The sequence below is a fragment of the Tamandua tetradactyla genome, chromosome 6, assembly GCF_023851605.1.
Source record: "Tamandua tetradactyla isolate mTamTet1 chromosome 6, mTamTet1.pri, whole genome shotgun sequence".
Classification (NCBI taxonomy): domain Eukaryota; kingdom Metazoa; phylum Chordata; class Mammalia; order Pilosa; family Myrmecophagidae; genus Tamandua; species Tamandua tetradactyla.
In genome coordinates this window covers 103,378,048-103,392,909 of record NC_135332.1, presented here as the reverse complement: position 1 = coordinate 103,392,909, position 14,862 = coordinate 103,378,048, and the positions used below count along the sequence as shown (strand labels likewise).

General features: G+C 37.4%; 1 protein-coding gene across 3 annotated transcripts in view; it reads left to right on the top strand.

Moving 5' to 3' along the window:
- Positions 1-14,862, top strand: part of CA8 (carbonic anhydrase 8) — a 109,736-nt gene that overhangs the window by 89,323 nt on the left and 5,551 nt on the right. The window contains exon 9 of one of the 3 annotated variants that reach the window (XM_077166839.1): positions 9,808-13,111. The exons of 1 other annotated variant lie outside the window; for it this stretch is intronic. The gene's annotated coding sequence lies outside the window, so the exon portion shown is untranslated. Of the gene's footprint in view, positions 1-1,083; positions 6,934-9,807; positions 13,112-14,862 lie in introns of those variants that run through there. One more of the 3 variants, XM_077166838.1, reaches the window with a different exon arrangement.

Here is a 14,862-nt window from a genome sequence, read left to right as displayed (position 1 = left end):
TCAGTTGGCTTTATTCAGCCTCTACATTTTGAGAATCACCCCCCCAGGTATTTACCTGTCCAAAGTCAAGAATATTCTCTGTTTTCTGACAATTTGAAGGACCATATTTCAGTTCCATGAAGTCTTTCTAAACTAAATCAGCTTCCCTAATCTATTTTCTGAGTTTAGTTTCTGTCAATCATTTCTTTTCTTCTAATTATGCCCTTAACAATAAATGTTAGTCCCACTTTACTGAATTTTAAATTTTTGCATAATAGTGTATTTGTTTTATACTCCTTATTTTTCATTGTACCCTGTGGGTTGTTGAAAGCACGAATTGTCAATAAATATTTGTTAAGCTGTTGAATACTGATACCTCAGGCATGTTGCAGTTACCACAGAGCCAGAACACGGAAAGCTACACCATATACCTTTAATCACAGCTAATATCCCAGTGAGTTCCTGGGCCACCCATCTTAATTTTCCAGTGTATTTTACAGGGGCTGAATGAAGAAATAATGTCTTGACTCAGCACTATTCAATATGTATTCCATGACATACTAGTTCATAGAATATTAGCAAGTTTCACACACACACACACACACACACACACACTAAAGGTCTTGTAGTGAAGTAAGATTGAAGTTTGTGAAATATTGAATTAAGCAGATTTTCTTCGTGTAAGACTTAATATGCAGGGGTCCATTGTGAATTTCCCAAAGAGTAGGGTATAGTATGCAGCATTTCACAAACTTAGTCAGTGGGCAACACTAGGATGCAGATTAGGTTTTGTTAAGTGTCTGGTAATTCAGAGCCCTCATTCTGATCTCGGAGGACCTGTACTAGGGAGGCAAGACAGAGCCCGGTCAATGGGGGCGCCCAGTCCCACAGCAGCACCATCCTTCTCTACCACAGCCCCTTCCCTTGGCATGGAACGCCAGATCCCCAGTGGGTCCTAAGACGTGATGATGCTATACTAGACATGCTGTAAAGTGAGAGTAAATGAAAAGACCTCTGATAATTTTACATGTGTTTAAAGTTAACAAACCCTTCATGAAAACCTTCAGTAGTAACACTAATTTTTTTTTTTTTTTTTTTGCACAGGCAAGCACTGGGAATCAAACCCGGGTCTCTGGCATGCCCTCTGCATATGCTGCAGGCTTAGGAGGCCATTTAATGTGAGACCTCCAGCTCAGCCTTTAGGGACTCTTTTCTCTGTTGTTGACCTTGCCTCCTGTTCTAGTTTGCTAACTGCTGGAATGCAACACACCAGAAACAGATTGGCTTTTAATAAAAGGGGATTTATTTTGTTAGTTCTTCAGAGGAAAGGCAGCTAACTTTCCACTGAGGTTCTTTCTTATGTGGGAAGGCACAGGATGGTCTCTGCTGGCCTTCTCTCCAGGCCCCTGGGTTCCAACAACTTTCCCCGGGGTGACTTTTTTCTGCATCTCCAAAGGCCTGGGCTGAGGTGCAAGTGCTGAGATGAGGAATGCTGAGCTGCTTAGGCTATGCTACGTTGTGCTCGCTCATTTAAGCACCAGCCAATTAAATCAAATGTCACTCATTGCAGCAGACACGCCTCCTAGCCGACTGCAGATGTAATTAGCAACAGATGAGGTTCACCTACCATTGGCTTATGTCTGCAGCAACAAAACTAGGTATGCTCACCTGGCCAAGTTGACAACTGAATCTAACTAACACACCCCCATTTGGGGCTTCCACTACCACTTCAATCCAGATGACTCACTCATTTACCTTCCCAGATCAGGCGTCTCTATTAACTTCTAGACTTCAGTGCCCAACTGTGTGACTTTTCTTTTGAATGTGTTTAGGACTCTCGAATTCAACAAATATAAGATTGAGTTTGCTCCATAGCAAAACCTAGGGATCTGAAACCTCAGAATGGAAAGGAAATGGCATGAGGGTGAGGAAAGGATCATGGCATAGGGATATGGAAGGGACTCACTCCAGATCCCTTTATTAAGGACAAAACCTATCTCCTGAGGAAGGGAAAAAGGTAAGTTAGAGACGAAAGCATGTGAGAGGATGGTAGACACTGACATGGCCCTTAAAAGGGTGAGAACTAATCAATTTTAAATATCATTAACTGAAATGTACCATTCGCAGAATTTTTCATTTAGACTATAGGTGGTAGAGATATTTCCGTGTTAGTACATATAGGTCTACTTCATTTTTATGACTAATTTAGTGTTAATTAAACAAACATGCTAGTTAAATATACAATCATAAATTGTTTTGACACTGTACAAAGCTATTAGTATCTAGACAATGCCTAATATCTTGGGCAGAATCTGAAATATCTGTTAGATAACATGGAGGTTTCCCTCATCAAGAAATTTGCCGTTAGATAGTACATTCTTCAAATGAAATAACTGTTAAAACAATAAAACCTTATTGGTTTGGATGGGTCTGTTTTTCATTATTGTGTTTCTTTTAAACCCCTTCAAAATTGCTGAATTCTTGTTGCTCTTTAAAACTCATGAATTCTTTAGGACTTGCCTGCAGAAACTATTTTCAGAGACATCTTAGAAGCATAAAGTTGAATTGGGTCTCAAGAAATTCTTTATTATAGTCCTCTGTCTAAAGAAGTCTTTAAATTATCCCAGATGGTTTCTCCCCATGTCTAGAAAAGAAGCAAACAAACCTTATTTTCTGAGAATATCCACTTAGATTTTCTGTAATCTTGCATAATGCAAAAGGAAAATAAAATAGCCTCGTGAACTGTTCTATCTTAAAGGATTAACCAAATTGAAATGCTGTTTTGATAGCAATATTTTATGGTTTTCTGTAAATAAATATTTTTGATTAATGGTACTGGTTGTATTGCAGATATTCCAAGATTTATGCTTTCCTTCTGTTAGCAGCAAGTGAGAATTCCTACAATCATTTTGCTGCCGAGAAACTTATCTAATTTTTTGCAGATATAAGTGTTCATTCTGGTTTTAATATGGGTACAACCAACAATTCTCCAGTGGTATCTTTTCTTAAGGAATGATTATATTTAGTAATCCCCTGCAATAAAATCACCCTAATGACAAATAAAAGATTGTAAATAAGAGGAATAGTGTTATTAATCATCTAAACTAGTCATTTATGGCACATTCCTATACCTGAAATATTTCCACAGGAAATAATGCTAAAACCCACATTTACTTATAATGATACATAATACAAACCTTCTCTCATTATAATAGTTGCCCAAATCCCAATTCAGCTTAATTTCATTGACTTTGATTTCTGGACTGAAAAGCATTAAGCTTGAACTAGTGAAAAATGTATAATTTGTGCATTCAATTAAGATGTAATTAAATACTCGATCACCCTTACAACACACAAGGGATTAGGGAAGAAGGAAGAAAAATGTGACTCACTGTAGGGTAAAACAGTTTTGTTAATTAGTTTAGTGCTAATTGAGATTGAGAAAGTGTCAAAGTATCATAACATAGGTTTACTTCTGAAGAACTTTAAAAGCTAAATGAAATGTTTTATGATGCTTTAGTGCAGAAAAATACAGAAATTATATTAGGTTATGTGATTTATCCTGGAGTTTTGCCCAAAATTTGTATATTCATTCCAGGGTTTATAGATGTTAGTGAGTAATGAGAAGGAAAAAATCTAATGCGTTGTTATATTTTAGAGAGTGTGCTGTAGTTTATCTCTTTTAATCTTCACAGCAATCCTATGAGCTGTGTGTTTATATTTATATTTTAGAGATAAATAAACTGTGGCTGAGAAGGGTTGAGTAACTTACCCAGTGTCACAGCCAGTAAAGTGCAAAGCAAGGATTCCCAAACCCAGGTAGGTTAAACTCCAAACTCTGAGCTCTTTTCCCTACACCACATTTCAAAAGAACAAAGGGCAAAAAATTATGAACATCTTGGTATATCTTTGTTTCCTTTGCTCTTCTATATAAATTCCTCAGAATGAGATTTCTGAGAGAAAGAGACATGCACGCTTTAGTTTTTGGTGACATATTGCTTAAGTACCTTCTATAAGGGTCATTCTAACTTGCGCTCACACCCTGGAACGAATATTTTATATAAGGTGTTTTTGTTGATTTCTGTCAATCATGCAGTATACTTTCCACCTCTCATCTCTTTTACTCCTCAGTTTATTGAAATGTGTTCATCTCCATCTACCTAGAAATTACGGTGGCAAAGGTCACCTCTCATTCCTTTCTCTCTTTGATTTTTGTTCCCTTCTCTATGAATATAAGGCAAATGTTACAGAAGAAAATGAAGAAGAATGCAGAACTCCCTCACACACTCCTTTCGGTGACAGTTATCCCAACCCCTGGGGACTCCGGTGAGCAAGGAGCACGTGGGGATGCTGGACCATGCTGGCTCCACCACTATTCATTGTGTGATCTTGAAAAAGCTACTCATCTCCCTCAGTCTTTTTTTTTTTTTTTTTTGGCATGGGCAGGCTCCGGGAGTCAAACCTGGGTCTCCAGCATGGCAGGTGAGAACTCCGCCACTGAGCCACCATTACCCACCCTCTCTTAGTCTCTTTTTCATCACTTAACAGCAGGCTATGGTGGTATCTGCCTCTTAGAGTGGTTATGAAGGTACGACGAGGTAGTATAATTCAAGTACATAGCATGTTTTAGGTCCATGGTGTAAGTATTCAATAAACACTACCTTGATCATTATATTTGTCCACCTGAACTCTTGTTAGGCATATATACTCATATGGATATGTAAATATATAATGTTCCATGGGATTGTATTCGGCATGCTTTTCCCACTATCCGCTTGATAATATATCTCCTCACGTCAATGAGTAGATTTATGTCATAGGTTTAAATGGATGTACATATGTTTATTTTTAAGTGTGTTCTAAAATTTATTAAGCTGTTCCTCTCTTATTGTACATTTAGGTTATTTCCTGTGTTTGCTGTTGTCAACATACTATCATTAATCTATCCACTTACTTCTTTTAAAAATTCTTAGTTCGTGAGGTTACTGGGTCAGAGAGTTTTAATTATGATAATTATCAGCAAATTGCTTTCTCCAAGGGGTGTTTCCATTTTATGTGCCCCCTACCCATGTTTCAGGCTAGCCATTTCACTTTACCTTCACCAGTATTGGGCACTTACATTTTTTCATCTTTACCATTCTTATTAAACAGATTCCTTTACATTATATTAGGTTCCTGAGAGTACTCTCTTCCTGAATTCCTCATCAGTTGCATTACTCTGCGTTTTCATGAGCATGGACTGCAGGGCCAGTGGCATGAGTGTTTATTATCAGTGTTTAGAATAAGATCCATCCCTGACTACTCTCCTGCCAGATTTTCATGGCTACTTTCACATGGTTAATTCTCCCAGATGAAGCGTATACTTTTATATTATTAGAAGGATATAAATAAAGAACTGGAGAAATAGAGGATGAGAAAAAAAGAATGATAGGAAGAGAAAAAAAGAAAGGCACTCATTAGGTTTCATTTGAATTGCACTGAATTGCTAGAGAAATATAAGGAGAATTAACATCTTTACCATGTTGAATTTTTCTATCCAAGACCAGTGCATTGATCTATATTTATTAAAGTTTCGTAAGTCCTTTTTCCTTGTATAGTTCTGTCTTCTCACTAGATTTAATCCAGGTGAGGTGTATGGGCTCTGGGTTTAGGCTTGGGTTGTGGCTTGACAGAAACCATGGCACGCCCACTTGCTGCTCCACAACTTGGACAAATTATTAGTATTTGTCCTGCTTCAGGTGCCTCATCTATGAAGTAGAGATACTAAGGTCAGCTAGCCCAGAGATTTTCTGAGGGTTAAATGAGAGATTGTAAAATGCTTAAACCAGTGCTTATCAGAGGATGAATATTTAGTAAATGTGGACTGCTAATATTATTGGTTCTGATTAATGTCTTTCCCATCATATTGTAGATTAATTAAAAAATTATTAGAGAAGTTGGCGTTTACAGGAAAATCATGCATGAAATACAGGATTCCCATATACGACCCTGTTACTAACATCTTGCATTAGTGTGGTACATTTGTTGCAATTGATCATAGTGCATTTTTATAATTGAGCTGTTAACTGTAGTTCATGCTTTTACCTTAGGGTTCAATGTTTGTATTTTACTGTCCTTGGGTTTTTTTTTTTGTTTAATTTTTATTCTACTAATATATATATACAACCTAAAATTTCTTCCGTTAACCACATTCAAATATATAAACTTAGTGCTGTTAATTATGTTCACAGTGTTATACTACTATCACCACCATCCATTGCCAAAACTCTTCTATAATCCCATATGGGAACTCTGTGCAATTTAAACATTGACTCCTTAGTTCCTACTCCACCTTATACCCTGGTATATTCTAGATTCTGACTCTGTGAGTTTGCTTATTTCGATTATTTCATTTCAGCAAGACCATTACTGAATGGAATATTCACTAATATTCCATTGTGTGTATTATATACCACATTTTGTTTATCCATTCATTAGTTGTTGGATGCTTGGGTTGTTTCTGTCCTTGGCAATTGTGAATAATGCCATTATGAACATCAGTGTGAAAATAATACTGTTTGAGTCCCTGCTTTCAATTCTTTTGGGTATAAACCTAGAAGTGGGATTGCCAGAGCCATAAGGTAATTCTATACTTAACTTTCCAAGAAACTGCCAAACCATCTTCCACAGTGGCTGTACCATTTTACATTTCCACTGACAGAGAATAAATGTTCTTATTTCTCCACATCCTCTTCTGCTCTTGTAATTTTATGTTCTTATAGTAGTAGCCATTCTAGTGGATGTGAAATGGTATCTCATTGTGGTTTTGATTTGCATTTCCCTAATGGCTAATGATGTTGAACATCTTTTCATGTGCCTTTTGACCATTTGTATATCTTCTTTGGAGAAATGTCTATTCAAATGTTTTGCCCATTTTTAAATTGGGTGTTTGTTTTTCGTTTGCATTGTAGAATTTGTTTATATATTCTGTATACTAAACCTTTTTGGATGTCTGATTTTAAACATTTTCTCCCATTATATAGGTTGTTGTTTTACTTACATGATAAAGTCCTTTGAGGCACACAGGTATTAATTTTGCTGAGGTACCTTAATCTATTTTTTCCTTTGTTGCTTCTGCTTTGGCTGTTAAATGTAAGAACCATTTCCTACACAAGGTCCTGAAGTTGCTTTCCTGCTTTTTTTTTTCTAGAAATCTTATACTTCTAGCTCTTATATTTAGGTCTTTGGTCCATTATTAATTGTTTTGTATATGTTGTGAGGTAGGATCCACCTTTATTCTTTTGCATATGGCCATTCCATTTTCTCACCACCATTTGTTGAAGAGACTATGCTTTCCTGTTTGAGTAGTCTTTGCCCCCTCATGAAAAAATTAGTTTGCTATAGGGTGCACAGGTAGTTCAGTGGTAGAATGCTCACCTTTCCATGTAGGAGATCAGGTTCTATTCCTGGACTACACCCCCCCCCCCCAAAAAAAAAATTAAAAATCAGTTTGCCGTAAATACGCAGGTTGGTTTCTGAACTCTCAATTCAGTCCCACTGGCCTTTATGCCTGTTCTTTGCCAGTACCATGCTGTTTTGATTACTGTGGCTTTGTCATAAGTTTTAAAATCAGAAGTGTGAGTTCTCCAATTTGTTGCTCTCTTTCAAGATGACTTTGGCTATTCAGGGCCTCTTATCCTTCTGTATGAATACAATGATTGACTTTTTCATTTCTGCAAAGAAGGCTGTCGGAATTTTTATTGGAATTGCATTGAATCTGTAGATGATTTAGATAGGATTAATATCTTTAAAATATTTAGACTTCCCATCCATGAACAAATGTGCTTCTGTTTATTTAGGTTTTCTTTGATTTCTTTCAGTGTTTTATAGTTTTCTGGGTACATGTTCTTACATCCTTGGTTAGATTTATTCCTAGATATTTGATTCATTCACTTGTTATTATGAAGGAATTTTTTTCTTGATATTGTTGAAGGTTTTTTTTACCTCTACTCATAAGGGATATTGATCTGTAGTATTATTTCCTTGTGGTATTTTTGGCTGTAGTATAAGCATGATGTTGGTCTTGTAGAATGAATTAGGAACTGTTTCCTTCTCTTCCAATTTTTGGAGGTGTTTGAGCTGGATTGGGTGTTTTAGTCTGCCAAAGCTGCCAGACTGTAACACACCAGAGATGGATTTTATTTTTTATTTTTTTATTTTTTGGCATGGACAGGTACCGGGAATTGAACCCAGGTCTCCAGCATGGCAGGTGAGAACTCTGCCTGTTGAGCCATTGTGGCCAGCCCTTAGACTGGTTTTTAATAAAAGGATTTGTTTAGTTAAAAACATATAGTTCTTCACAGGAAAGGCAGCTAACTTTCATCTGAGGTTCTCTCTTACATGGTAAGGCACAAGGTGATCTCTGGTGGCCTTCTTTCTAGGCTTCTGGGTTCCAACAGATTTTCCTGGGGTGATTCCTTTCTGCATCACCAAAGGCCTGGGCTGTGCTGCGAGTGCTGAGATGAAGTGTGCTGAGCTGCTTGAGCTGTGCTACGTTGAAGTCTCTCATTTAAGCATTCAGTCAATCAAATGTCATTCACTGCAACAGGCACTCCACCTAGCCAACTGCAGATGTAATAAGCTACAGATGAGCTTCACATGACGTTGGCTCATGGCCACAGCAACAGTACGAGGCACCTTCACCTGGCCAAGTTGACACCTGAACCTAACTACCACTGGCCACAGTGGCTCAACAGGCAGAGTTCTCACCTGCCATGCTGGAGACCTGGGTTCAATTCCCGGTACCTGTCCATGCCAAAAAATAAAAAAATAAAAAATAAAATCCATCTCTGGTGTGTTACAGTCTGGCAGCTTTGGCAGACTAAAACACCCAATCCAGCTCAAACACCTCCAAAAATTGGAAGAGAAGGAAACAGTTCCTAATTCATTCTACAAGACCAACATCATGCTTATACTACAGCCAAAAATACCACAAGGAAATAATACTACAGATCAATATCCCTTATGAGTAGAGGTAAAAAAAAAACCTTCAACAATATCAAGAAAAAAATTCCTTCATAATAACAAGTGAATGCGGTTAAGTCTTCTTGGAATGGTTGGTAAAATTCCCCTTTGGAAGCTATCTGGTCACAGGTTTTTTTGTTGCTTTTGGGAAGTTTATTATAACTGATTTGATTTCTTTACCAGTTATTGGTTTGTTGAGAATCATCTATTTCTTTTTGAATCAGTATCAATAGTTTATGTGTTTCTAGGAATTTTTCCATTTTATCAAGGTTATCTAATTTAAAAAATGTTTTGCATGAGGAAAAACAAAGAAATGTCAATATTGCAGGGTGTTGAAAATAGATGGTATTTACTATTTAAAAACTTTAACTTATGTGTAAGACTAAAACAAAAAATGTTTATTTGGTACAAAATTTATAATTTGACTAGTGCATTTCCTAATATCACTTATGTAGACAGTTTAATTGAACACCATAAGTACATGGAACTTTGAGTAGGGCATGAGATTTTATAGGTTTGTCCAGAGTGATGCCCTAGTAAATCCTGGAGTGATTTGAACAGTGAATAAAAAAGTATTTGCAAAGTCCCCTTGGGGGAATGGTGAGAAAGGGGGAAATTCAACTTCCCCAAATGGAGAATTTTTTATATTCTCACAAGCAGTGAGGACAACCAAAGCAGTAGGCTGAGCCCCTAATCTTGGGGTTTGTTCATATGAAACTTATCCCTGCAAAGGATAGGATAGGCTAAGCCTACTTAAAATTAGGCCCAAGATTCACTCCCAGAGAACCTCTTTTGTTGCTCAGATGTGGCCTCTCTCTCTCTCAGCCAACATGACAGGCAAACTCACTGCCCTCCTCTTCTCTACGTGGGACATGACTCCCAGGGGTGTAAACCTTCCTGGCAACGTGGGACAGAAATCCTAGAATGAACTGGGACTCAGCATCAAAGAAATGAGAAAACCTTCAAGACAAAAAGGGGGAAGAGAGAAATGAGAATATAAAGTGTCAATGGCTGAGAGATTTCAGACAGAGTTGAGAAGTCATCCGGGAAGTTATTCTTACGCATTCTATAGATATCACCTTTTTAGTTAAGCTGTAGCAGAGAGGCTGGAGGGAAGTGCCTGAAAATGTAGAGGTGTGTCCCAGTAGCCATGTTTCTTGAAGATGATTGTATAATGATACAGCTTTTGTAATGTGACTGTGTGATTGTGAAAACCTTGTATCTGATGCTCATTTTATCTATAGTATGAACAGATGAGTAAAGCATAAGGATTAAAAATAAATAAATAATAGGGGGAACAAATGTTAAAATAAATTTAGTAGATTGAAATGTTAGTGATCAATGAAAGGGACTGTAAGGGGTATAGAAAAAAATAGGGGAAACAAAGGCTAAAATATATTGGGTAGATGGAAATACTAGCAATCAATGAGAGGGAGGAGTAAGGGGTATGGTATGTATGAGTTTTTTCCTTTTTTCTTTTTATTTCTTTTTCTGAATTGATGCAAATGTTCTAAGAAATTATCATGGTGATGAATATACAACTATGTGATAATATTGTGAGTTATTGATTATATACCAAGAATGAAATGATCATATGGTAAGAATGTTTGTATTTGTATGTTGTTATGTTTAAAAATTTTTTTTAATTAAAAAAAGTTTATCTAATTTGTTGGCATGCAGTTGTTCATAGTATCCTTTTATAACCCTTTTTATATCAGTGGAGTTAATACTATCCCCCTTTTCATTTCTTATTTTTTAGTGATTTGTGTGCTCTCTTTTTTTCTTTGTCAGTCTTTAAAACTGTTTGTTGCTTGAGTTACTACCCTTGAGTTACTATCAGCTAGTGATATAACTGAGATTTTCTTGAGTGTCAGAAGTTAACAAAACTAAGCAAACCTAAGCAAAAAACAGTCTTTCACAGTCTTTACAGACTGGCTTTGCATTGGCTGGTGCTCTCTTTTGGTGCTATCCGAAGGGCAGTCCAAGTGAATGCAAAGTGCAGGACCCTTAACTTATGCCTGATAGTGTTCTCAGGTGTCCCCTATTTACAGCAATTTGAACGCTCCCTCTACTCTCCAGGAAACACCCCCTCCTGGGTTTACCTCTGCAGGATTTAAAGCCTTTGCTCCAGGCTGCCCATTTCAATTCTTTACTCTGCTTTCCCTGATTGTCTCAAGCTGCTTTTGCCTATAGGGCAAATTCTGGGAGACAGGTCAGGCCAAGAAGAGTTTCCCCAGTCAGTCTTTCCCACCAAAACAAGAACAGAGACCCTCAAAGCCAACACCTGCCAGCTCCTAATTGCTCTGGGAAGGAAATTTGGGAGGGACCAGGAAGGATGGGAGGAACTTCCGCCATGTGTCCTCCAAACTATGCTTTTTGTCTTAGCACCTGCCCAGCAAATGCAGCCTTTCAAATGTTCATATCTCTGAGAAAGCATATGTGTTTCAGTATCCTCCATCACCTTTGTGTTGGGCAGGTTGGAACGAAGGCCACTCTCAGAGCAGGGCCACCAGAACTGAAGTAGTTCATCAAAAACTGATCAGTGCTTGGAATGTGTAACCCCAGATTTGGGGAACTGGGTTTTGATGTTCTGCTCTGGCTCCAGCAAGCTACACCAGTACATTACTGTTGTCGGCTGCGAGGTGGAGTCATGGGCAGTGGTTGCCCTGATGTGGGGAGTGTAAGTCAGTAATATTTACCACAAATTATGACATCTTCCAGCTGCTTCTCCGTGGGTGCGTCAGTGCTCTGCTGGATTCTGGAGTCTCAAAATAGTTGATTCAGATACTTTCTGCCTGTTGAATAGTTGTTTTGATAGAGGGACTGATTTCTCGAACTTCTATTCTGCCATCTTTCCACAGTCCCTCAACCAGTTAATATTTCTGCTTTGAAAACTTGTTGGTTTGTTTTGTCCTGACCTACTTAATAAATGTTCATGTAGTTTCCAAAAACCTTACATTTAATTTTTTGGGGTTTTCTAGATAGACCTTGATGACATCTTTTAATAATGGCAATTTGTCTCCTCCTCTCTAGTTTTAATACTTCTTATTCCATTGAACCAGGTAGTACTTCCAGAGTAATGTTAATTAATTAACAGTGATACTAATGCCTTTTTCCTAATTCTGATATGCTTGGATTTCTATTTACAAATTCAGTGACATCTTTCCTGCTCCCTTTCTATTTGAATCTTGCAAAAGCATTTAACACTCTTAACCTCTTCCTTCTCTCTCTCCTTTTCCTCTTTATTTCCGTACTTCGCAGCCTGATACTGTTATGAGTGGGTATGTTGAAAATGAAGGTTGTTACATGCTTTGCTTACAATGGGAGACATTTATTTTTAACCATCTATTTTGATTATGGCAGTATTCTTGGCGCTGCATGAAAATATACAAATAACCAGACATGTACCCTTCCCTGAGGAGCTTATGTCGTAGCGTTGGGGTAAAACAGGTACAGAGTTCAATCTAAATCACAGCAGTGTTTGAAAACTGCCCCAAGGAAGTGTTCCACTCGTGTAAAGGAGAAAGAGGTTGTTCTGTAAGAGAGAGTCCCCCTTTCTATCACATTGCTGTTTCTAGACAGCTCTTACACTGAAAGTTTTACACAGAATTAATTGTACTTAAGGAGGGCTGCTTAATAGATAATCTCTTAGCTGAACCAAACTAACCAAAGCTTACATTAGCCTTGTGACCTCTGAGAAGGATGTGTATGCCACATGGGCTCTTTTATTTTTGGTAGCTTTACAGGAAATTCTCCAGTACTGATGTGATTTGCAGACAATCTTAGTGTCTTTTCATAGAAGATAACTTCAGTTTCAGAAATAGTTACGTGAAAGACAGCATCTGTTATAATTGTAGTGAAGTAGCTCGTGATTTAGGAGGTTCCTTAGGGTATCGCCGTCCTTCAAGCCCATCGCCATGAACTACAGTGACCGTCGTACACTAGAAAACTTCCCTTTTTGTGTGCGCTTTCTTATTCCTTAGAGAAAGATAAATGGGTATCTGGAGGAAGTCCAAAAGGGGAGAAAGTCAGCATAATTACCTTCCCATATTCAAAGTGTCAATTCTTTAGATTGTAATACCAAATAAATTTTATTCTGATTACAAAGTGAAATAGGAACTTTAGAAAATGCACAAAACTATAAATGAAAATTGTTTCAAATAATCATAATAGATTGAACATAGGTAATTAGTTTTGTTTCTTCCACAAACCCTAAACCAATATAAGGATACAGGAGAGGAAATGGGAACAGTAGTGTTGTGTGCTGGAAACAGCTGGTTGTAAGGTAACAGATTAGCACCCCATTTTCATAACAGACTCTCTCAAAGTTCCAGAAGTTGATGGCAACAGATTTCTTTGGACATAGGAATGGAAAGGGATTTAAATAAGTTGTATTTTTTGAAAGCTGTTTGAGAAGCAATTTCATTTCCAAATTCCCCCTCAAACCTGGATGCAAACCTGGAGATCCTTATTTTCTGGAGATGATAAACAGAGAGTCTTTGGTCTAGGAGACAAGGCACAGTTGAGGATTGGGAGACCTCACTGAAAGTTGGGTAATTAAATAATCATCCATATATTTCATTCCTCACTTTCCCCACTTGGTCTCTATTAATATGGCAGGAAAGCCTCTGCTCTCCAGACAGGTGGCCAGAAGATTTTTCACTGGAAAGTCTGGCTAAGCCAAAGTAGTTCCCTCTGAAGTGGTGCATCCCAATCATCCCATGGTGTGTTCAGTTCCTTCTCTCATGCTTAAATAGCAGAAGCTAAGGATTTGAAGAAAGATTGTAACATGAAAAAGCCTGAAACAAACAGAAGAAGGTAATACAAAAGAAAATAAACATTTTCAGGAAGAGAACGTCTTCAAACAATAACCATTAATATCTTCAGAGAGGATAAAAAAGAAATTGCAACCACAAAACAACAACAGGATGCTATTAAAAATAAATTAAAAAACAAAAAAAAGCTTTTGGAAACTGAAAACATGCAGATATGAAAAATTTTATAGACTAAATAGAAGATAGAATTGAAGATATTTCTGAGAGAGCAGAGTAAAAGACAAAAATGATGAAAATAGGAGAGAATTGGGTAAGAAAATTAGAGGACCGGTGCAGGCAGTACGTTACCCAAATAATAGGAAAATCAGAAAGAAAACAGAGAAAATGCAGAGAGGAACCCAGAAACAAAATCATTCAGAATACTTTTTCAGAACTTAAGGAATACATTTCCAGATTGGAAGGATCCCCTGACTTGCCAGCAAAAGTAATAAAATTACACCCACACCAAGGCACAATCATTGTGAAATTGCAAAACACTGAGGGAACAATTAGGGAGAGAGACACTAGATCAAAACCAAAGAATCAGAAATCAGAATGACAGCAGGCTTCTTAACAGCAACATTAGAAGCAAAAGGCAATGGAATATGACCTTCAAAATTGAGAGGGAAAACTACAACCTGCCTGGAATCCAATACCCGACCAAACTTTCAACAGAATATGTAGGTAGAGCAGTCATTTTCAGCCTTCAAAGTCATAGAAAATGTTTTCCTATGCACCCTTTCTCAACAAGTTATTGGAAGACATGCTTCATCAAAATGAAGGAGTTAGCCAAGGAAGAAGATATGGGATCCAGGAAACAGGAGATCCAACAGGAGACAGAGGGAATCCCCAGAGTGATAGGGAGGTATGATTACAAGTATAGAGATGGTGAGAAGGTTCTAGGTGCACTTTTTTTCAAAAAGATGAAATTGGACAGAATGTTTGCTATGTCTTAACTTCTTAAGAGGAGAGTCAGACATTTGGTAAGTAACTTTAGATTGAGTCAATTATGCATGCATAAAAAAAACGAAAGGAGAAACCAAAATACTTGTTCACTTCAGAGAAA